General features: G+C 38.7%; 1 protein-coding gene across 2 annotated transcripts in view; it reads right to left on the bottom strand.

The window, feature by feature from the left end:
- The window catches only part of LOC136885679 (acetylcholinesterase), a 1,299,399-nt gene that overhangs the window by 707,991 nt on the left and 565,125 nt on the right, over positions 1–26,283 (bottom strand). For both annotated transcript variants that reach the window (XM_067158378.2, XM_067158379.2), the window contains one exon: positions 10,590–10,655. The gene's annotated coding sequence lies outside the window, so the exon portion shown is untranslated. The remainder of the gene's footprint in view (positions 1–10,589; positions 10,656–26,283) is intronic.

The raw sequence follows: 26,283 nt of genomic DNA on the forward strand, positions 1-26,283 counted from the left end.
ACAAGTAAAGAAACAAGCCATTTTAAACTCTTTCTTCCGGAACAGCATTTAGGACGGAAGTGATTTTCGAAATTTATTTTTAGTTCGATAGAGCTATCCAAGACTAACAATTTGAAAAGTTTTCGGGACCTTCAGCCCTTCAACGTTCGACACAATTACGAAAAATGCGTAACTTTTCATTTGTCGTAGTATGGAGACCCCTATTTGGTCTGCTAAGAAAGGTTTTCAACATTACAAATTTTCCCTTGGAGAAAATCAAATGGTCATAAATATGTTTCTCTGCCATCTCCATCCATCCATACTTTACATCACAGCCTGCACGGTTGCTAGGAAACAGTGTCTGGCCATCCATCCATACTTTACATCACAGCCTGCACGGTTGCTAGGAAACAGTGTCTGGCCATCCATCCATACTTTACATCACAGCCTGCACGGTTGCTAGGCAACATTGTCTGACCATCCATCCATACTTTACATCACAGCCTGCACGGTTGCTAGGTAACATTGTCTCACCACCCATCCCTATCTTACATCACAGTCTGAATAGTTGCAAGGTAAAATTTTCTGGGCCATCCATCCATACCTTACATCAGAACCTGAATGGTTGCTAGGTAAAATTGTCTGACCATATCTTAAGGTGCCCGTACACTTGAGAGTAAATACTGGCGAGAACCTCTCAATAGCAGTTACAGTGGACACAATACCGAGAGCTTTCCTTACTTGCTCTCTAGTCGACTCGTGCTACCCGGCGCTCTCGGAGATTAGCTCTCCAGATACGAACTGTGTTCGAATTGTGGCGAACCTATCGAGAGCTTGATTCAATTTTCAATTTCAAGATGGTCACCGGAGGAAACAAAACTGTTAATTGAAACGTATGAAAGTCGAGAAATTTTCTGGAATGTGAAATACAGCGATTACCGTGACAAAGTTAAGAAACATACAACTTTAGAGGAAATAGGTGTGAAGTTTTCGTGTTCCTGAGTTGAAGTTCAGAGGAAACTTCAAGCTTAAGGAATCAGGTAAGTCTGTTTAATAAAGTTGAACTAAGAGTAAATTGATATATATTTAAAATAATGACATCAATTTGCATGGAAACAAATGTATTATAATTATTTCAGCCTGGTTACTATGACAATAACAAGAACATAATATAATACATACATTTAACATTTAAAATAATCAATAATGTGGTGCTCCCTATTGTTTAAAGTATCTCAAGAATTGAAAAAATTGGAAAACAGAAAAAGCGGTGGCGGGACAAGTGACAATTACCAAAGTAGATTCTTTTTCAGGGAATAATCACAGCTGCTGCGAATTGTCAGTAGTAGTGTGACGACATTTCGACTACTCTCCACTCTGTACAGGAGCACACAAGTGGACAGGGTGTGACGAGATCTCGTGAAAGCTATCTCGGCGAGTGACTCGTCGGGTACTCTGGATAGTTATTCGGGCCGAAATTAACTCTCAAATGGACAACAACCTGAGTGCGTATACCGAAAGTCACTCTCCCAGTTAATCTCAAATGGAAACCCACCCTTACATCACTTCGATCACACATTTTGTCGTGTTCCGTTACACACATTTTTGGATGACTGACAGACACAAGGCATGTTTATATCAAAATCGTACTACTTGACTTTACATAATATAAAATTGCCCCGCATGATTTTTTACGTACCATTCAATATACCAACAGGAATCTGAAGTATTCGAAATACCACCGTACTGACCCAGAAACTAACCTCCCTTAGTTGGGCCAAGAAATCCATAGCTCTAGCGTATGAGCCACTAAGCTCGGCAAAGGAAGAGGCTTAATCATAAAAATAAGAATGAGTTATGAATTTGACAGCAATGAGCATAATAATGATTTGTTTCGTAATCGGAGTGATATTATGGAATGTTGTTCCTCAGCGAAATGCTTTGAATTCCATTCCCCGTAAAAGGAAGAGAAGGGAAAGAAAATAAACTTGAATATCTCTCTAAACACACGAACGGGAGAAGAGTTCGCTAAGAGAGCAACTTCAAACTGAACGTGATGTAAATACAAGAGGATAAGAAAACAAGGAGCTGGAAGAACAACTGGGGATCGTACTAATAGTGCACGGGTACACAGTCTCGGGTTGCTATTTCTAAGCTCACACTGTGTGTAAGACTGTGACAGAATACCAGACTGGAGACGAATTTCTACACAGTGCCCATTGTTTAATTTAGCACATGGATACAAATATTGTTCAGCGTAGTTCAGTAAAAAAAATGAGACGTTGTGAGCTATATTTATACATCCTATAGACTAATTTAAGAGGAGTAGGAAAGCAATTTGTTTAAGTGAACTTTTCCAAATGTCTCAAAATTATGACAATCGCAAAAATATACATATATGATCTATAGAGAGACGCATAAATACAGTGTTATAACTTTTATTGTTCATTCGAAAGTATCAGATACTTCCCTAGGCAATCAGCGTTGCCATAAGGACGAACTGACACGGCGTGTAAGACTATGACAGAATACCAGACTGAAGACGAGTCTCAGTGATTTGCCAGAGAATCCAAATCCAAATTCAAATAACGTTACATGTGAAGATATAAAATTAGTAATAACTAGTGCCAGGAGTTTTAATAATAATAATAATAATAATAATAATAATAATAATAATAATAATAATAATAATAATAATAATAATAATAATAATAATAATAATAATAATAATAATAATAATAATAATAATAATAATAATAATAATGTTATTTGATTTACGTCCCACTAACTACTTTTACGGTGTTCGGAGACGCCGACGTGCCGGAATTTAGTCCCGCAGGAGTTCTTTTACCTGCCAGTAAACCTACCGACACGAGGCTGACTTATTTGAGCACCTTCAAATACCACCGGACTGATCCAGGATCGAACCTGCCAAGTTGGGGTCAGTAGGTCAGCGCCTCAAGCGTCTGAGCCACTCAGCCCGGCCCAGCCAGGAGTTTTAGGCAATAACAAGTCAGAATGCAAACTTACTGAAGCGAGTAACAAGACGTATACTGTAGCCTGCTCAACGATTAAGCTATGAGATTTGCATAAACATTAGGCGTACGGTCTATCAGAACCCCTAGAATTTACGCAACTCTCGGTACAAAATAGAAAAGCTGGCTGGATAACATTTCCTACTAACCTAATTACTTTTCATTCCAACCTATTACATCCGAAAATTAAAGGGTCCAGAAACAATAAATGGCATTATGAAAAGTATTTCCAATTGATCAAACACTTCTAACAATAGACGAGAACCCGTAGCCATAATTATGACGTCAAAACGCATCTAAAACTGTGACCATCCCCTTTACAGCTCTGACACTGAACATATGTTGCTTCAATATCTCCAGGACATTTATCGGACAAGCAGTCATCTTGGTATACCAATGTTGTGTACCTCCCGTAAATACAAGTAAGAAATTATTTTTCTACGTTTATCTGTCACGAGAATTTATTTGTTCTCCTGAAACAAATTAAACTATTACAGAAAATATTGAGTGCATTATTATAAATGTTAAGGCAAATTTTACATCGAAGCTGAACGCAAGAAATGTTTTGCAAGGATCCAATAAGTGGGAAGAAAAATGGGTATACTAATAAATTTGGTCACTGGAAACTTGTACAGTAAGGAAGAAACTTGGTAAAACTTTGACAAGCAGAAGTTTGTTAATTAGCCGGGACGTAACACTAACAGGAAACGCGTTCGTGTGACATTTAAGTTGCTAAACTTTACAGCAAGCACTGACATTTTGAAACTAATCACCATTTCATTTCTCGTTCACAACTGGAAACCTTTACGACGTCCTTCTCGATACAGCTGCGGTGTATTATCGTAATAAATACGGAGCAGATTTATTTGCAATAACGGAATGGATTACATGTACTTTCATCTGATTCCAAAGGTTCTCCAGCCCACGAACATGCTCTGTTGGGTGGGTTGCATAAATGGTAGGAATTTTGAAATGCCGCAACCCTAATATTTATGCAACTTTCTAAACACAAGTGTTTTGAGTGGCTCAGGCAATATACATGTTTATATTCTTTTACACTCGTGGCTTTCAGCCCTAAGGGACATTCAACACGCAACATACAGAAATGAAGAAATTTGAGGGCGAATTAATCTGTCAGTGTCACTAACTGTAAGAGAGATTTGCGTAGGACGTACTATTAGTTTTACGTGAAAATAACATTTACAAAAATACATTTAATAATAATTCTGTTTGTTTTACGTTCCACTAACTACATTTTTTACTGTTACGCCAAGTTGCCGGAATTTAGTCTCGCAGGATTACTTTCATATGCCAGTAAATCTACCGACACGAGGCTGTCGCATTTGAGCACCTTCGAGTACCAACGGACTGAGCCAGGATTAAACATGCCAAGTTGGGATCAGAAGGGCAGCGCCTCAACCCTCTGAGCCACTCAGCCCGAATAAAAGAAATGCACTTAGGGCAATGTATTATTCTTTATCAGTTAGGTCTATCAAGGACCACGTTTAGTTTTGTTACATTTGACAGTGAACTTCCCTTTCTTTTGAGCCCAGTTTTCCCTCATTTTTTCTGAGTGGGTCTGCTTGCGTTTCTCTATCCAAGAGACACCGTGTTTTCTTTTGAGTTGTTCGTCACGATTTATCCCGTTCATCAGTGTCGTTTTTCGAAAAAGATCTCTGTCGAAGGCGTCTTCCGGTTTGACCTGTAATACTTTGTCTTATTTGGTGTTTCTAAAACAAGGCATCGTGCTTTTAGGTTTTGAATCAAACAGCTGAAAGATCTGTTTGGTCAAACTGTTTCCAACCATTCGTTTGAGGCGACCGTAAAACCGTGTACTTTTTTTATATTAGTGTCTGTAATTTTCTCTATTTTGTAATAAACGTCCTGATTGAATTTTTGGTAGCTGGATTCCCACGATTCCCCTATTTATTCTGCGCCTCCTTTTTCTCCAGCACTTCGAGGAGTCCTTTATTGACATGTAGGGATAGGGTTTCGGATGCACGACTATGTGAGGTTAGCCGCCTGGACACAAGTCACGACGTACAGGGCCAGGGACAGAAGTTTGCCAGTATTCCGCAGTGATTCTTTCAAATATACTTAATTTCCTCTAATTATTTAATGCATATTATTGTAACAGCTAAGGCCGTTAAATTTTGTTTAAGTTCTCACGGAAACTTCCTATAAGAAAACACTCTTCTTTTTCGGAAATACTCATTATAAGCGTTCTTTACATAGTAAGACAGAGTGTGTCACATTCACTTGTTTGGAAACAATTGCGATCTTACTACTAGGAACACAAATAGCCATCGATCGATTCTTATTAACACAACTAATCGATAGGGAATAAGAAACACAGCATTACGGGTTTGTTAACATTCATTTCAGGCCGATGAATTGTTATAAATGATGTTACTGTTTGTTACATTATTCTCTCCTACGAGTCCATTAGTTCTCATGAATCCACAATATGAAGCAAGGTACACATTGCATGTCACACACATTTGAAACGGTAATCATCCATTTTCTTAATGTAATATTCACTTGGGTACACAAAGGAAGATATTCAGGTCGGTGAAACGAGTGGCATTATGTCCCTCTGTCTGAATTACACAATAGAGACATATTGTTCCTTATGTTTCATGAACAATCACATCCATAATCACTGAGTCAATGAGCACATATTATCACAGAATACAAGAGAATTGTACTGTTAACAATATATTGGGATAAAAATAAATTAGTATTTCACAGCTCAAGTATCGTCAGTTCACAAGGTAAAAACCTTCGTAGTCGGCCTGATAAGTCGCTTTTAATTTATTAAAAAATCCAACAGATATTTTTGTGCTCTTTTTATATCTTCGTTGAAGTGGAATAACAATAAAACATTAGTAAATTGCATTAACAAAATCTTACTAAATTTAATCTACACTTTTCCAATATGTTCCAAATATAATTCATGGTTCCTTTAACGTTATGTTAGTGTTTTTATTTCATCTTCCTAGAACTCATTTTACCGGGCGAGTTGGACGTGCGGTGAGGGTTACGCAGCTGTGAACTTGCATCCGTGAGATGTTGGGTTCAAACCCCACTGTCGGCAGGCCTGAAGATGGCTTTCCGTGGTTTCCCGTTTTCACACCAGGCAAATTTCGGGGCTGTGCCTTAAGGCCACGGCCGCTTCCTTCCCACTCCTAGGCCTTTCCTATTCCATCGTCGCCGTAAGACCTATCTGTGTTGGTGCGACGTAAAAAAGTGTAAACAATCAATTTCAAGTAGATTTTGTATTCCCTAATGAGCGATATTCATAATAAGATTTTCTCATGGCGAAAGATTTTTCAAAAATTAATGAGCTGAGCATTTCTTTTTGATATGTATAGTAGGGTATCTTATAATGCCAAAAACTGTCAATAAATGTACGATCTGACATTTCAATTTTTTTGTGAGTCAAAACAATAATTTCAGGCCACGTGCCTGTTGTGGCGGGAGGAATAGTAGCGCGAGTTAGCGAGGATTCAAGCATTTGAAATAACAATTATATATTTTGAACTCCCTTTCCTATATATTGTTGTTGCTGTTTTTTTAGTCATCAGTATATAGACTGGTTTGATGTAGTTTCGATGCCACCATATCCGGTGCTAATCTTTTCATTTTTACATAACTGCTGCATCCCACATCTGCTCTAATCTGCTTGTCATATTCATACCTTGCTCTATCCCTACCGTTCTTACGACCTACTCTTCCCTCAAAAACCAATTGCACAAGTCCTGGGTGTCATAAGATGTGTCCTAACATTCTATCGTTTCTTCTCTTCTCCTCTCACCAATCCGATTCAGTATCTCTTCATTCGTGATTCGATCTATCCATCTCACCTGCAAGCATTCTTCTGTAACACCACATTTCACAAGCTTCTATTCTCTTTCTTTCTGAGCTAGTTATCGTCCATGTTTCACTTCCATACAATGCCACGCTCCACACGAATGTCTTCAAAAACATTTTTTTAAATTCCTATATCATTGTTCGAAGTGAGCAAATTTCTTTTCTTAAGAAAGCTCTTCCTTTCTTCTGATATCGTTAGTTATTTTACTACCCAAGTAACAATATTCATCGACTTCTTTTAACACTTCATTTCCTAATCTTATATTTACTGCATCACCTGACTTCGCACGACTGCACTCCTTTATTTTTGTTTTGGACTTATGTATTTTAATCTTGTACTCCCAACCCAAGACTCCGTTCATACCATTCAGCAACTTCTCCAGATCTTCCGCAGTCTCCGATAAAATAAAAATATCATCAGAAAATCTCAGGGTTTTGATTTCCTCTCCTTGGATTGTGATTCCCTTTCCAAATTCTTCCTGGATTTCCTTTACTGCCTGTTCTATATAGACATTGAAATGGAGGGGGTACAAACTGCAGCCCTGCATCACTCCTTTCCGGATTACTGCTTTTTCTTCATAGGGGCCGAGGCGGTAGAGGCGTGCTCGGTTCGCCCGGAAGGACGTGGATTCGAATCCCCGTCAGGAAGTCGTAAAATTTAAGAAACGAGATTTCCACTTCCGGAGGTACATATGGTCCTGAGGTTCACTCAGCCTACACCAAAAATGAGTACCAGTTTGATTCCTGGGGGCAAATGCTGCCGGGCGTAGAGCTAACCTCTCTACCCCATCAAGTGCCGTGATTGCGGATAGTGGAAGCCTTTACCTTCAACCCATCCAAGGGCTTCCATGGCCTGTACGGAGATGACTTTGCTTTTCTTTGTTTGCTTTTGATTTGTTTTCATAGTCCTGGATTATTATCACTGCAGACTGATTTTGATAGATTGTAGATAATTCTTCTTTCTCGGTACCAGATCCCCATCACCGTCAGAATCTCAAATAGCTTGGTCCAATCAACATTATCATACGCTTTTTCTAGATCTATGAACGCAATGAATGTTGTTCATGTATGTGGGCTTGTCCTTCTTAATTCAATCCTCGAAGATCAGACGTAAAGTCGGGATAGCTCCACGTGTTCCTATATTTTTTCTGAAGCTAACAAACATAATTCATATCCGTCAAAATCTACAGATTTAGTTATGGCATATGTAAAGAAATTGGACATAGAAATGCATGCATTTTAATTCTTAATTGATAAATGTATGCAATTTTTGTAGTTCTCATTTCTTTGTATGAAGAGAATTAATTTAGTTATATATCAGTACATTTTTTATTGCTACAAGATCCTGTATGCATTTCAAGGCCAGATACAATTTTATTTATTTTCAGATACACGCTGAGGCTGAGGCAAACAAACACTTAACAAAGATACAGTAATTATATTGGTTTGTGTATACGGCTAACCATGAGGGGCGAAAAGAGCTAAAAATAATTAATACAATTTTAATAAAAATATTATAGTTGCAAGTAACTAAAATATTCTATACTACTAAATATTAGAAATAGTGACTTAAAATATTCAGAGATTATCTTATCAACTAATCTGACTTCACTCTCAACTTTGCACATATATTTTGATGCAATTGCATTATATGTAGCAAAAGGTAATTGAGCAGAGTTTTCCGTTTAGGGTTCTACTCCAGTATATAATAACCAGCTAACACAAATATTATTCCATTATTAATTTTACAGTAAAAATCTGATGATCACTGAATTGGATTAATTAATATTAACATTTAATTAACTCCTATTCCAATATTGTTCACGGTCTTTGCTGTTATGCGCTAATTATGGAAAGCGAATATGATTTAACTAACTGTCATATTATGAGGCTACAATTTATTCACCAATATATTGGAGAGGTTTCTCGTAATTTAATCGAAGTTTACTCTTCGAACCTGCTTGTTATTTGCAACGTTTTGGCGTTGAATACGTGCAGGGCAATGATTTGCTCAGTAGTCCTAACAAAAACAATAATAATAATAATGTTATTTGCTTTACGTCCCAGTAACTACTTTTACGGTCTTCGGAGACGCCGAGGTGCCGGAATTTAGTCCCGCAGGAGTTCTTTTACGTGCCAGCAAATCTACCGACACGAGGCTGTCGTATTTGAGCACCTTCAAATACCACCGGACTGAGCCAGGATCGAACCTGCCAAGTTGGGGTTAGAAGGCCAGCGCCTTAACCGTCTGAGCCACTCAGCCCGGCTAACAAAAACATGAACGTTTCTAAGTAAGAGTAATTTCTAGTCGGCACGTGCAACGACGCTCTGATTATCATCGGGTGACGAAGTTTATTAGCTTCATTAGCCCCGTATTGATAGTTAAAACAATCAAAATTATAAAGCTGGATTTCCCAACTAATCAATTTTTATAATATTTCATATATTTAGCAGTACCCTTTTGGCCTCCATTATAGGCTATCCTCATCTGCTGAAGAACCTTAATTTGATAAAATAACATAAAATAATTTTAAAACACTACTTATTTTTAAGTTCAAATTATACAATTTGTAATAATACTTGCGTCACCTTGAGTTATAGATGTTTAAAATTATGTTTAACTGCTCAGTTCTATATTAAAGCAAGTACGTATTTTGCATGTTTAAAAGATATTAACTCATTTTACTTTATTCATCAAAGTCTCCACCTTTTAAACATGCAAAATACGTCATCAGATTCTATCAAAACACACTCACAAATATATAGAAATGAATGAACGTTTTTCAAAAATACGCCTTTCGATTGTGATAACTAAATAAAATTCAGGAAAATCGACAAATATTAATAGTGATTTGGCCCAGTGTGACATGGTCTCATCGGTTGAAACTGCAGCGATTTCCATCCCCCACCACCCCACTACCAGGTCTAGGTCCATGACATGTTGAAATGTACTTTTAGGTGCAGGTTCTTCTGTTATATTTAAAAATGGAATAGGCAACAAAAGTCTAAATACAAAAGTATCTTCTGTCATTATATACTGTGTGAAAAAATTTTATTTAAAAAAAACTATTATTTAAATTTTCGTTCCGGCCGCCTATCGATGACGTTTGAGGTTCTTTATGAGCACTTCATGTGCTACCTATTATACCGGTGAATTTTTCGTTATGTCGTTTTCCACTTAGTCAACTGTGCATGTATGATTTTTTATTACCATATGTTTTAGTTCTCATGTAGTTTATAATCAAAAATTAGTTTCGGCTGACTGAAGGATCTGGTAGCTGGCTACGGTAAAGGCGTTCTTGGTTCACCCGGAAGGACGTGGGTTCGGTTCCCTTCAGAAAGTCGAAACTTTTAAGGAGCGATATTTACACTTCCGGAGGTTCGTATGGACCTGAGGTTCACTCAGCCTACACCAAAAATGAGTACCAGGTTAATTCCTGAGAGCAAACGTGGCCGGGCTTAGAACTAACCACACAACCCCTCCAAGTGCCAAGGTTACGGATAGTGGAAGTCTTTACCTTCCACCACTCCAAGGGCCTTCATTGCCTGTTCGGAGATTACTTCACTTATTTTTAAAGTGAAGGATCTAATAATTATTAAGAACTGCACAGAAGGTGCTTAACATAACACAGTGTTACTGTTCAAACTGTACAAATAATTCAGCAGTAATTAATAAACGAGAATATTGGAAATGACACTCACCAGAGATAGATAACCAGGGGACCAAGAAGTGGACTCCAAACTCACAGCGATCCTGGCGATGGTGACCTGAAACCGGAAAAGATAAATAAATGAAGTTTACAAACAAAAGCGGAGTTTATTCGTCTGCCACCACATTATTCTCTAATAAATTGCACAGGTTAATAATTCAAATCAAATTAAAATCCTACCCTTTGTCTATAAAATAACGCAAAAACAAATGGAATGCTTTTCAAGCTGATAAACAATACAAATTTATTTTTGAATAAATTACGAACATTCCATGACCATTATGTTTATGCTATTGAATTTCGAAATATAAAATTATATATCAGCGTAGTTATACGTATATTTAGCACGCACAATATACTCACCTGGTACCGTGTGGGGCAAGTTCAACATTAATATATGGCCTTCAGAGGTAAAGTGACATTTCACCAACTTTACAGGCGAGGAGAAAGAAGCTGCAGAGGTCAATGTCTTGCCTTTAAGACAGGTCAAAACAACAATGCTGACCACAGCACTCTATCGCAAGTGTCAATACGTTGGGAGTGCGGCGGGTGGATTAAGTTTGAACTATAAGTAACACAAATAGTATGGTAACATTTTTTATCGTGTTGCGCAGTATGTCACCAAGTACTTCTCCATGTTTTCGATTGTAATGTTTTGGCACAGTTCCGATCAAATTCTCTTGAGGGCTGAGAAGGACCGTTCAATATCGCAGGTAGTCAGCGGTTTGTATTAAAAATATCACACCTAGCTGAGTGAAATATCTTCAAGAGGCTCTTCTTGTTTGCCACTAATGATCTTGCAAACGAGTAGAGAGCTTAAATAACCTAGGTTTAGTTTCAAGACAGCACGGAGTTTGATTGAAATAATAACATTAAGTTATTTATTAGACCACCTAATCAATACAAAATCGTCTTGGATGATTTACATAAATTTGTTAACTAATAATGGTACATGTTTCGCCTTCCCTGAAGGCATCATCAGCCATAGTCTTAACCTTAAATTAAAAATAAGCGTCTAAATAACATGTAATAATGAAATGAATTTTAAAATCTTGAAGAGATTTGAAGTAAAATAACATTAAAAATAACAATGATGGTTTAAAAATACAATGTGATGAGATATAATAGTGGAAGTATTAACAAAATTAACATTAGAAGGCTGCTAAAATAAGTTGAATGGATAAAACAACAGATTGTTATACAACAAGTAGTAAGATTGCATAAAAATAAAGTTGATAGTCTTAGGATTCTTAGGAAGGATTAGTGCCCTTGTATGAAAGAGAGATGGGCGCCGAAATAGGGGGCAAGAGAAAGAGTCACGCTTTTGAGCTCTAGTGTTGGTGAAGACTCTTACGAATACCATGGACTGAACAAATCACCATCAACGCAAGTTCAGAGTGCATCAAGCCCCGTATGTCATTCGTTGGTATGACTATAAAGCTGAGAATAGCGTACTTTGACCACGTTATGCGATCAGATGCATTGGAAAAAGTAATCATGCTAGGAATTACCAGCCGTACTAGAAGACCAAGTCCCCGGAGGACTCTTTCGTTAGACACCATTAAAATGGACACCACCTTCACCCTAGAACAAGTAAAAGAGGCAGCGTGGAACAGGGTAACTTGGAGAGCGCTAATTCATAGAATCGCCAACGATCGGATTCGACTGAACGGATGACATCAAATCATCATGCAATTGAGGCATTTCACAGAAAAAAAGGGTTATACTTTCCAACGTTAAAGGAATATTAAAGCAGCTTTAGCAACTGAACTGTATTCTGAACGAAATGAAATTGGCCTGTTATTTTATTATAGTTTGAAAATTAAACGAGCTGACAATTTTTATTTTTTAAATAATTACCTATATATGTACAAAAACGTTACATTGTTCACGTTATATGTTAAAAAATATGTAAAATGAAACACAGGTTTAACCAAATCAGAACCACAATTCTTCGACATTTTTCATTTTCACTTGTGTACAAGTAAAGGAATGGAATATGTAGTTCCATAATATGAATCGGAGCCCTAGTTCTCGCCTACGATTGCACTGAGGCTGTTTTCTTCAACAACCGATGACTAGGACTAGGGGAAAGATTTCATTCCCCTCCACAAAGGGGAGGGGCGGGCCACCGAGAGGGTAAGGCCTTCTCTCTGGCCAGGAGAGCTGTAACAGAAAGATACACTGACATAAGGAGATGATTTTATTACCAAAACTTGAGTGCTTTCATACTTATTTTTCCACGTAATCTTCAAAACGATTTACGCACTTGTCCTATCGTGACACCAGAATTCCGGTGTCCTCTGCAAAGAACTCTGCCGCCAGTAAGAATGTGTATCTCCACGGTATTCTGCTCTATGAAGTCCACCAGAAAGACACCTTTATTGTCCCATAAACAACAGCCATTGTTTTCCTGTTCCTCTGTGTCAGCTTGAACATTTTTGGCTTGTTTGGAGAAGAAGGATGCATCCACTGCTTAGTGTTCTTTGGTTTCTGGAGTGTCTTGCAGGACCCAAGTTTCAATGCTAGTAACAACAGACTTTAAAAACTCTTCCCCCTCACTATGGTAACGCCAATTGTTGAGTTTTGTAATCGTCAGTCAACAGTGTTGAGACCCAACGTGAGCAAAGTTTCCAGTAACCTAAGTGTTGAGTCACAATTGTGTACAGAGAAGACCCTGAAATGTCTGGGATTGCTGTAGCAAAAATTCACTCATAGTAAACCTCCATTTGTGGCGGACAAACGAAGAACTTCAGGAGGCTGTACAGACGCACATTACCTCCCTGGCGGCAGACTTCTTTGCAGAAGGCATCGGAAAGCCGGTGTTACGATACAACAAATGCTTAAATCGTTTTGGCGAATATCTGAAAAAATAACTATGAAACTAGTAAATGTTTAGTGATAAAATCATTTGGTTATGTGAGTGTGCCTTTTTAATAGCCAATCGGAGTTTGAAACAAATATCCCTCGTATATGACAGTTTTCCTTCCACATACCATATCTTCATTCCTGTAATGAAACATGCAATAGTGTACCCACAACAAGGCAAGAGAAATAGAAGGGAATAGTAAATCGTCCGTCCTCCAATGAGGGAGAATATGGAATATCATCAGGTTTAAATTTCAATTTAATTTCATTTAATTTACAAATATCAAAAAGTAGAAATTTATAATTTATTGTTAATGCTGCAATTTTTGCTTATTTTTCGGGTGGGGTAGGAACCGGAAGGAATATTATGCTCTCAGATATAGATAAAAGTGAATGATATATAAGGAATTCCTCAGAATCTGTATTATTTTTTTTCTATTTCACAGAATGGAACTTTCGCATTTTTAAGTAAGGTTGATGTCTGACCAGGGAGGGTGTGTCTTCTCCCAGTAGTAGGCCTCCAGCAATACGCCGTTCAATAGGTATTTTCTACTTTGCTGACAGGTAAGAAAACCATGGTACATATATAGCTTGTTTTCCTATGGTCGTAATATTGAAAGGTGCGCTCTGACAGTTCGTAGAGGTAGTTCCGTTTACTGCCTGCCTGGATGGGGAGAAATGCGTAGCATAAGATAACATAAGAAGATAAAAACGTCTCCCATAATCTCGGAAACCACAGATCAGGCAGAGGCTATTATATTCTTTTCTTACTCTTTATACAAGCAGTATACAAAATATGATATACTTCAGCATAATTATAAAACCAAAGAAATCAGAAATAAAGCATTGTCCAGAAAACATAAACCAATAATACTTAGATGACTTAGGAATTGAACAGAGAAAGAATAGCCTAGACTGAATGTCAGGAACATTATATTAATAAATGGAACTTTAAAAAGCAAAACAAAAACAAACAGAAAAGAAAACACGAGACTTCTCGGAGATGCTATAGAGGTCCATTGGATACTTCGGAAACGTGCCACTTCCCCAACGTGAGGGTCACCACAGTAATCATCCTCAGTTCCTGCATACCACGTCCGACAGAGAGAAGGGAGTTGGCGGTATTGTTGCAATGGAAACGTGGGCGGACCCACTGGGGTTGCCATGGCGATAAGCCTGCTGGCCGGCTTGTTTGCATGGAGTGACGTACAAAAGAACACAGCGGTCAGAACGAACTAACATGTGAGCCGGAAGCGAAGGGAAGGAGAAAGGAATTTGTCAACACCGGTCAATGCTCCTCCCTCCAGTGCTATCTGTCAAAACGCTTCTTTTAATATTACGGTTATAGGGCCACTCATGGGCCTGATTCAAGTCTCTTTCAAAGCAAATGTTGGAATCTACTGCCCTTTCTGCTGATGGCTATGAGGCCAACCCTCCCATTGGAATCATCAGTAGAGATGCATTCAATCTACACGCTGCCTCAAGGCTTCAGCAATTTATGTTCTTACACAATCGTGGCGATATTTGCGCATTAACTCGGTGGTCCGTCAGAATCCCAGAACGTGTCCAAGGGTTTCTGTCTTGTTACTGCCCTCTCATTTACTTTCATATTTAATTCAAACTTAGAATCGGACATCATTTTTCAGATATCCCGTCCAACAAACACGGTATCTTTCAATTTTGTTTGTGATAAATACGGAGACTTCTCACAAAAGGCACTTGAAACATTATCCACCTTTGGATAAGCCTTTCACTAACCGTTTTATTAGGCCTAATTTGATGTGTGGAGGTACCATCATAATGTTTTCTGCATCCACGAGGTTCTTGCACAAAAAGGAAGAAAACTAACAATCAAGAGGGCTGCGATCTAACTGCCCATATATACTACAGTCCAGTGTAACCACTGCCATCTTAACAGAAACCCAGTTGTACTTATTTCAGTTGGGCATAAAATACCTTCGAATTTATTACAAATTTTATAACCTTTAATATTAGCTTTTCTAATAGCTAATGATCACGAATATGACTTTCAATAAATAAAAATCAAATGCTGATAACGATAGCCACATCATGTTTGGCGACCAAGGCCGACGGTAACGACTAATGTGACGTCACTGAAGGTACACTTTCTATTTCAACACACTCCTTATACAAATCCACAGCCGCAGCATCTTTGGCGACCAAGGCCTATGATAACGACCAATGTGACGTCACTGATGGTACACTTTCTATTTCAACACACACTATTTATACCAATCCACAGCCTCAGCATCTTTGGCGACCAAGGCCTATGATAACGACTAATGTGACGTCACTGATGGTATACTTTCTATTTCAACACACTCTTTATACAAATCCACAGCCGCAGCATCTTTGGCGACCAAGGCCTACGGTAACGACTAATGTGACTTCACTTTCGTCACACATTTCGTCACGTTACACACATTTTCGGATAACCCCCCAACCGTAAGATACATTCATGTCAAAAGTAATAGTCCATATCGTTCATTATAACTGTTGAAGAATTTACTAGACATCATTTGGCAGTACTGGGCTGCTATATCGGTTCGGTAGAGGGAACTCGTAAGACGCCTCGCTATGCTATTTCCAAGTATTCCTACTTATCTAGGGAAATGTTCTTCGGTCACGAATGCATGAATGTAAAACTTGGCACAGTAGATTTATCTTCTATTCTCGGTTTTATCATGACCAAGAGATATTTAAGGAACTCGAAGCTGAAGATAGGTTATCGTATAATATATATCGTATTTCCAAACAGTCCTCAAATTTAAAGTATAAAAATACTTTAACAGAGACTGGTTACGCATTAATTATTGTCATGCATTTATCATCTGAATGTATGGTCATTTTTTACAATGAATACTTTCCTGTATTGTTGGTCTGAGACAAGACATCATATGTAATCAGCCGCCCAGGAATGTTTGAAAGCGCTTCAGTTTTATAATTTGATGGAATGGTCCGTGTGTAGCGAAGTGGAAGTGGAAGGTGATACCTGTCAGTCCAGATTATGGAGGATCGCCCGTTCAAGGTAAAGAGTGCCAGCTCTGAGGACAAGAGACTTTTGGAAATAAGCAGTAATTAGTGTAGTGTTTTAGTTCATTGTCGAGAGTAATTGTGTGTGTGTTTACTAACTCTGTCATCATGGATTATATTATTTCAATAACCTGTGTTTTATCCATAATAGAATGCTGTTAGAAGGGATGTCATATTGAAAAATATTACAAATAACAAAATCGGGTAAAATATGAAAACTAGGTGAAACTGTATTATTAGATACAGGATATTTATGAAGTAATAGGTTAGAATGAGAAGTAATTTGGTTAGTAGGAAATGTAATCCAGTTCGCTATCCCATAATATAATGATAGTTACATAAAATGCTAGGGGTTCTGATGGTCCACACCCCAAATGTTTATGCTAATCCCATTACATAGCTGTTTGGCAGGCTGTAGCATACTTGTTACCCGCTTCAGTAAATTTGTAATGTAGCATTATATAGCCTATAAACTCGGGCTGTTATTATAAGAAAAATAAAATATTTACTTATTAATTTATTTAATTACCGGTTTACAATCGGGTAGTAAACTCCAATTACAGTAAAAATCTTTAGTGTACTTATTATATTACATCAATACAAGTCTCAGAAATACCGGATCCCGTGAGATCTCCGAAGTTAAGCAACATTGGGCGTGGTCAGGAGTTGGATGGGTTGCCACGCGCTGTTGGTGGCGGGTAAGGGAATGGAGGAGCGGAAAGGAACTGGCCATCCTACCGTACGTAAACTCCGGCTCAGGAACACCTCTGCGGAGGTTCGGACCTGTCTTCGGGCAGAATAACCCTTACATACCTACAGTAACATTTTCACAGCTTTCAGTGTGATGTTAGTTTTTAGTGTTGTGTTTGTAACTGGAAAAAACTTTTCTGAATTTGGATACTGACATGTCCAAATAAAAGTTACGCCTAAGCTAACAGCTTCCTTTTATATTTTACATAACCTACAGACCTATAGAGTGGCGGATGGCTGTGGGCGGTCGTCAGAGCTGCGTTCACTTGAGTGCAAGCGACGTATGCGAAAATTCAATTGGGAGAGTAACTTCATATTATATTTTTTCTTCTGCTTTCCGATGAGGCCTGCTAAGGACCACGTGCCAATTTCAATTCAATTCCTCATACTTTGTGATTTTCCATTCCGGTCCTTTAAATATTCCTTCATCCTTTCACTATACTGTATTTTTCTGTCCTTGAACCACTTCGCACCAGGTTTCTTGTACAGTCTTCCTTGGAAACATTCCGTACTTAGTACCCTCTTTCTAAAAATTATCGCTGTCCATAGTTTTCTCTTCTCTGCTATTATTTCTTTCTAAATCTTTCTTTACTTCTTGAATCCAGCTAGTTGTTGACTTTTTCTCCCAATAGTACTTGAAAATCCTTTTTGTTAATCTGCAATCATCCATTATGTAAATATGTCCAAAAAATTGCAATCTCCATTTTCTTATGTTTTTTTTATGTTTTATATGTTCCTGTATATTTCAACAATGGATCTCAATTTCCATACATCTGTTGTTTTCTCAGAGCCTAAGATTTTTCTTATGATTCTCCTTTCTAGTACATCAAGTTTATCTAATCTCTAGTTTAGTACCAGGAATCCACTTGCATATAGTCATTCCGGTTTCACCACTGTAGTGTAGTGCCTTATTTTAAGATTTTTAGATAGACACTTTTCGTTTATCCATTTTAATTTTTAATAATTTATGCAGGTTTTTGGGATCAATATATTTTCTGATTTTGAAGGCTGGTCATTCCGACACGGATTAGTAAATTTTTGTATAGCACCATAAATGGGTGCTAGTCATGTAGCCTATTTGGTGATGTAAGAATCTTACACAATTTTGCACTGTTTCGATTAACTCAATATATTGATCTAACCTTGTATTCCATACAAAAATAACTGAAAATCATTGTCACTTTCTGTAGAATCATACAGATGTGATATAGGCTCCCTACAACCTATTTTGAGAAATGTATATGTGGATGGATGGTACCTTCGCTTTGACACAAATGTGTCTTAGACCTGAGGATTTTCCAAACATTTCTGTAACGATATAGTGTCATGTAATAAAATATATGATACTGCGTTACCTAGCAATAATACCTCGAGAGCTGCAAAGGCCGTGGACCTGTATGTCATGGCCATCCACGACCGTTGCTAGGTAACACCGTTTCGCACATTTTATTGAAATACGTATTTTATAATCATTTGATTTTCCAAACGAAACTAAACCCCATGGCATAACAGCCCCGAAGTGCTACGGCCTACCAAGCGCTCGCAGCTCAGCCTGAAGGCCTGTAATTTATTAAGTGCCGTGTGGTCAGCATGGCAAATCCTCTCAGCCGCTATTCCTGGCTTTCTAGAGTGGGGACGCTATCTCACAGTCAGATAGCTCCTGAGTTGTAATCACGTAGGCTGAATAGACATCGAACCAGCCATCAGACACAGTAAAAATTCCTGACCTGGCGGCGAATATCGAATCCGGGGCCTCAGGTAAGAGGCAGGCACACTGCTCTTATACCACGGGGCCAAAAGGGAAAATTACTTTTTAAGAAGATTTAACCATTAAGATTCCCAATTTGTAATTCTTGTCCCCCTCACCAAAACAAAATGAAATGAAAGTGTCATAAAATCAATTCCATTCTACGGCTATAAATCATGTACACTAAAGATATACATTGGAGTAAACAGTTTTAAGAAAGGAAGAATTTAAAACATTCGTTTAGTTTCAAAAAATCTGGCTGCATTTCATTGAAAAGGTCCAGGGTTCGGTTCCTGCTGTGTACATTTTTTCCTCTAACACTGGCGTCAGGAGGACCATGCGGTCATTAAACCGCATCTAGTCCACATTTGCGCCAGTTCACCTCCATGACCACAAACACAACGAAACAAGAAAAATAAGTACTCTTGTTCTTTACAGCAAGACGTAAGTATGCTAATAAAGAACGCAAATAAACAAACTGAAAACAAAGAAAGAGAATAATTTAAAAACATAAAGCCGCAGACGAGGAGGGGAAGTTAAAAAACTTCCCTGCTACTTTAATGCCGGTCTTACTTTAATTCCGCAAACTGCGTATTTGTACATCACCAGACTGCGAGATTTATTCTGACACGTAACCATAATGATGTTGCCACTTAGAGACATGATTAATGGCGTAAGTGGTTCTAACCGTCTAATTATCTGAACAAGGTTGTGTGTGCGCAGGGGATTCCCCTTCGCAAGAAACAAATGCGACTCTCGCCTTCTCCGTGAGCTAACAAGAAGCAGATGTAACCTTGGCGGCAGCCGAGCTCAAGCCTGATGATACAGGGCGGCCAAATACTTTGCCAGAGGAACAACTTTAATAGAGTAAGGTGAGATATTTATTTATTTATTTATTTATTTATTTATTTATTTATTTATTTATTTATTTATTTATTTATTTATTTATTAAAAAAATAGAAACTCTATACTCGTCTACTGTACTGAACACGTTCCCACTTCGCACTCTACATTTTCTCTGCTATACGGATAAACATAAAATCGTTGATACGTTATTAGGCTTAAAAATCGACACAGCGAGTTCATATTCACAATGCCGTGTTTTCCCGTGTAGCAAAGAAAACGTACGAATGTTTGGAATAGAGTACATGTAGAAAACTGGGAAAATCGTACTTATTATTATTGTTCTTCCTCTTTTTATTAGCAATATTGAGCGATATAATTATTGTTGCACGCACTGGTGTTCAGAAATGGAGGAACAAATTCAGTACCCACCTGCATATTTTCTTTCCTTATCTCACTATCTTCCTTGAAATTAAATGGCGTATGGCTTTTAGTGCAGGAAGTGTCCGAGGACAAAGTCGGCTCGCCAGATGCAGGTCTTTTGATTTGACACCCGTAGGTGGCCTGCGCGTCGTGATGAGGATGACATGATGAGGACGACACAAACACCCAGCCCCCGTGCCAGCGAAGTTAACCAATTATGGTTAAAATTCCCGACCCTGCCTGGAATCGAACTCGGGACCCCTGTGACCAAAGGGCAGCACGCTAACCATTTAGCCATGGAGCCGGACATTATATTTCTTAACAACGTGGAATGAGAATTTCAAGACCATCTTATCTTTTCTCTTCTTGTTTTTCAACCTTCTTTAAGAAGAAGTACGATTTTTGCCGTATTCTACCAGTAATACTTCGTATCATTTTGAAAAATATTAAGCAATGTTAATTAACATCATTGCTACGCACTCTAATATATGTAAGTAGAAAAAGATTATTATTATATATACATTTTTATTTTTTATTTTTTTGCTAGTTGCTTTACGTCGCACTGACACAATAGGTCTTATGGTGACGATGGGATAGGAAAAGCCTAGGGGTGCAAAGGAAGCGGTCGTGGCCTTAATTAGGGTACAGCCCCAGCATTTGCCTTGTGTGAAAACGGGAAGCCACTGAAAACCACCTTCAGGTCTGCCGACAGTGGGGTTCGAACCCATCATCTCCCGGATGCAAGCTCACCGACGCGCGCTCCTAGCCGCACAGCCAACTCGCCCGGTATATTTTTCTCTTTTTCTTCAATCTTTTTTTAAAAATGAGAAAAATAGAAGTAGAAGAATGAGGAATGAGAATGCTAAGGCACTCCACTACCTTTTTTCTAATATTCCTTAAGTACGAGAATAGGAGTAAGAAGAGAAGACGAGGAAAAAAATAATTTCAAGACCTTCCTATATCTTTTCTCTTCTTGTTCTTCAATCTTCTTTAGTAAGTACGATTTTTCCCGTTTACTCCCTGTACTTATTAATAATAATATTCTTCTTTGCTATTTCCAACACTGAGCAATATAATTATCATTATTGTTGCACGCTCTGGTGTTCGGAAATAGAAGTAGAAGAAGGAGAAATTCAGTACCTTCCTGCATATTTTTCTCTCCTCATTCTTTAATCTTCCTTAAGAAGGTAAAGAAGAAAACTGATGGAGGAGAAGCTAGGGAGAAGAGGAGGAGGAATGAGATTTCAAGATCCCCCTGTATCGTTTCTCTTGCCGGTCCGAGCGACTCAGACGGTTGAGGCTCTGGCCTTCTGACCCCAACTTGGCAGGTTCGATCCTGTGGAATTCGGAGGTTCTCAAAAATGTCACCCTCGTGTCGGTAGATTTAATGGCATGTAAATGAACTCCTGCGGGACTAAATTCCGTCACCTTGGCGTCTCCAAAGATAGTCACAAGGAGTTAGGGGGACGTAAAGCTATTATTATTATTATTATTATTATTATTATTATTATTTAGTATACATTTCCATGTATTTAGGAAGAACCTCCTGTATTTACACGCTGCCACTAAAAGCAAGGTAAAATATATCAAATTTTATCTATACAGTTCCGTTAATTGAAGAAAACTCTAAATCATAAAGAAAATATGGTAAACATTATAATTGGTGCAGCATTTCAGTAATGTAGAGATGGTGTCGCAGGATCTTGATGGGGCCTCGGAGGAAGAGTTTTTGGAAGTTAGAAGCGCTTCTACGTGGCGATGAAGTGACGAGTACGAGCTACGACCTTTATCCCTATTATTTGAACTCCCTTAAGGTGCTATTTAGATTTGTAGTATTTTCAGTAATGGACGGTGTTTGAAAAAGTACGGAACATGCTGTTGGGTTGATAAGTGTTTTACCTGGCGACTGAACACAACACTGACGAACGTTTTACTCTCGTAGTAGAAGTGGCTGGATCGTTGTTTAATTCGAGGACGAACATATCACTTGTGAAGAAGGAAAACTCTGGATCAGGTGCTGGCCGCCACTTTGTGGAGGATGAAAGTGAATTGTTATTCCATTTTAGCTACCTGGCTTTTTTAATTTGCGGCGCACTGAAGGACAGTTATTTAAAAAATCGCCTATTGTTTTTAAGCTAATTTCTTAAATTATTAAGAAAAGTTCGTTGGTTCGTAATCTGTTTACACTCCAGGGTCGGTTTTTCCCTCGGACTTCAGCGAGGGATCCCACCTCTACCGCCTCAAGGGCAGTGTCCTGGAGCTTGAGAGCCTGGGTCGGTAATACAACTGGGGAGGATGACCAGTACCTCGCCCAGGCGGCCTCACCTGCTATGCTGAACAGGGGCCTTGTGGGGGGATGGGAAGTTTGGAAGGGATCGACAAGGAAGAGGGAAGGAAGCGGCCGTGGCCTTATGTTAGGTACCATCCCGGCATTTGCCTGGAGGAGAAGCGGGAAACCACGGAAAACCACTTCCAGGATGGTTGAGGAGGGAATCGAACCCCCCTCTACTCAGTTGACCTCCCGAGGCTGAGTGGACCCCGTTCCAGCCCTCATACCACTTTTCAAATTTCGTGGCAGAGCCGGGAATCGAACCCGGACCTCTGGGGGTGGCAGCTAATCACACGGACATTAAGAAAAGTACTTAGTAGAATTACGCACAAAATGTTGTTCGTTACGGCTAACTGATCCATACAGCAAGCAGTGGAGACTGGTGGAGCAGTGTGTAGTGTGTGATGTGGAGAAGGGCAGCAGGGGTATAAATTTTGCCAAGGTCATGGACACAGAGGTATGATTCACCCGCTTGCAGCGCCCATTCGTCAGTCTGGCAATCCCACTCAGTCAGTTTCTCTGTTCAGTTCTGTCTAGTGTCTGTTACTTTCCTAGTGTTTAGTCAAATACTAAATGACTTTTTAATTGTATAATCAAGTCATACTTCTTTATAATTGTAATACATGTGTAATTATTGTCCCTTGGGTGAAAGTTTTATTGTATAGTATTATTATCTCACGATGATGCTTGTTCAAAAAGGACCAAAACTCTAGGTCATCGGTCTCAATGGTACGAAATTATACGAAATATAATGACAATTTAAGAGTACAAAATCCTCCACTAACTACAATTCAAAGTGTTATGGAGAAGAATGTCCGAATGGATGTGAATTTAAAACCATCACTCGATCCAAACCGCAATGCCCCACATTCCCGCGTTAGAGAATAGTTTTACTGGCCAAGGGACTGGTTTTAAAGCACAATACTTAACTGATGACGCATGTAGTCTAAAGGAGTCCAAAATCCAGATCATCGGCCCACCATAATGGTACTTATCGCTAGCAAAGTAGAACCATGGCAGTTGTCATGTTGCGGTACTAATCGGAAGTAGCGTAGACTTGCGGTATTCCACACATTATGGTACTACTTAGAGGTAATGTAATACGCGCATGTAACACAGCCCTGTGATGTTTCTGACATTACGGCGCCACTTACAGGCAACGCAAACCTATGGTGTTCATCACGTAAGTGTACTAACCACAGGGACTCGTAATTTTTTTTTGCTAGGGGCTTTACGTCGCACCGACACAGATAGGTCTTATGGCGACGATGGGACAGGAAAGGCCTAGGAGTTGGAAGGAAGCGGCCGTGGCCTTAATTAAGGTACAGCCCCAGCATTTGCCTGGTGTGAAAATGGGAAACCACGGAAAGGGACTCTTACTATCCTGTGGTGTTCCTCATATAGTGGGTACTAATAACAGGTACTGTAAAACAAACCCTGAATTATAATCTGTCGCTACTAATCATAAACCTATTGTGTACCTAACATAGTGGTACTACGCGCAAGCAAACGCGACCCATGGTGTTCCCCGCGTGGTGGTACTAATTGCGAGTAGCCTCATGGTTCTAATTCGTTCATCCCTTGGTCGCCCCTTTTAGTCACCTCTTACGACCAGCAGGGGATATCGTGGCTGTATTCGCCTGCGTCCCCCACCCACAAGAGGAAATTTGGTAGACTGTCAAAGTTTACGTCTATCGAAATTCGCTCAGAAAGCATTAAAAACTTACCATTTTGTAACTATACTTTTTCAATTTTTATTTCTTCCAACTCCCATCCCGTTACAGCCCTGAGACTAGAGTACTTTTTGTTGTCTATACATTTTTGTGCCCAACCCCCCGCCCGCTTCTAACTCCGAGTCGCCGCTGCTGATAAATGGTACTCATTCTCCCGTCCTGTAACTTGCGTTCTTGGAAGAACATATAGAAGACGCTACTAACCTAGGATACATAAACGAACACTGTTTTCATGGTTGCAACTTTGTCAGGGATGTAATGACGCAAATTTCGGATTAACCCCTAGGCCAAAAATATATCCATATCAATGTGAGAGAATTTCAGTACTCGGGCCATATTCCTGGCGTAAAAATACGTTTGTATTTCATGAAGTTATTTGCATTTTAGGTTGTTCTTATGCTCCAACCTTCAGAAGCAGTGATTGAGATGCAATGTCAATTCCATAATTATTTTGTGACGGAATTGCTAGCTTGGTTCAGCTGTGTTAATGTGTAGGTCGGCAGATTTAAGTGTGTTGCGTGGGTTGCAGCAATGTTGGGGAAGCATAAGCAGCCACTTCCGGAGCGAAGGTAATCAACCATTTATATTTAGCCCTTGCAATCCTGAATCATCAGATGAGAACGTGCACCCCCATTGCTGTTTTTTCTTACTTACCCACAATCCTCTTCATAAAATATATAGATATTTCCGCAACATTACTTAAACTTTTCTTATGCCAAGAAATTCTAATGATTCTATTTCTGTGGATTATGGAGCCAGATTAATATTTGTCGTGGCTGAATTCGTCTCCTTGAAGTCTTTTTCTGTTAGCGCAAACTCACTGCCAGACCACGTAATAAGCTTATCCAATTCGCCCACTTTCCTCCAAACGGCAGTTCTGTCTCTTTATGGGTGTGCTATTAAAATCACGAAAATTATAGTTTAATGGAATGGACGGTACAAATCCACAAAGAGAAAATACAGGACAAAGTCCTCATCAGTGTTATAAAACATTGTGTAGCAGTTCTAGGCAATTATTTCCATGGCGTTCACGATGCGTCAATCTAGAAAAATGAAGTATCTTTTTTTTATCTTTAAGTATTATGTATGATATACCGTGCCGTTATAGTCAGCTCACTTTGTGCCAGATTTTTAAAATATGTACACAATGACCTATAAACATAGTCTAATAATTCCATGTGGATTAATGCTGTAGTCTATGAGATAATTTATTTTATGTAAATGGAAGTTTCGGAAAATGGTCACCGAAACTTCTGCAAAATTTTCATAACATTTTTCGTATGTTTAACGATTTTCCAGGATAATTATCTTTAATAATATTCAACCTTAATTTTCAATGCAGTGAATTACTGTATTTTTCATCCAAATTTAAGTTATTGCCTCCTTAAGCGATGACTGCATTTTGTATAATACAGGACCATGCAATTTTTCAAATCTAAAGGACAAAAATTAATCCATGTACATTCCTTCCTACAGATTTTAGCATATGTAATAATTTAAGTTTTAGTACACATGTTTTGCTCCTGAGCACAAAGTTTCTCTGTATGCACACTTACGGAAAAAAGGTTGTCAAATTAGGAGCAGCTATTTGGGATGGTAATTAAATGACATTCAACCTCAGATTCACTCTAAACGTCCTTTCTCCTCTGGTATGCCCCTAGCAACATGATTGATGAGAATGGAGGGAGATACACTTAAGATAGTTTACTCATGTTAAGAAGAGGATGAAGGAGAGAAGGATGCAGAAGAGGAGAATGTGTACCTAGATAGAAGGAGGGAGGACAAGAGGGAGGCTATCAACAGCTGTATAATTAGGAGAAACCAACATTGCAAAACAGTTCAGAAGAAGAATGGTGGTTGGATATGGGACGAAGGAAGGGTGTCAAAACATCCCAACAGTTGGGAAGCTGGATGATGAAAATGGATTACGACTACATTT

The sequence above is a fragment of the Anabrus simplex genome, chromosome 14 (assembly GCF_040414725.1).
Source record: "Anabrus simplex isolate iqAnaSimp1 chromosome 14, ASM4041472v1, whole genome shotgun sequence".
NCBI classification, from domain to species: Eukaryota; Metazoa; Arthropoda; class Insecta; order Orthoptera; family Tettigoniidae; genus Anabrus; species Anabrus simplex.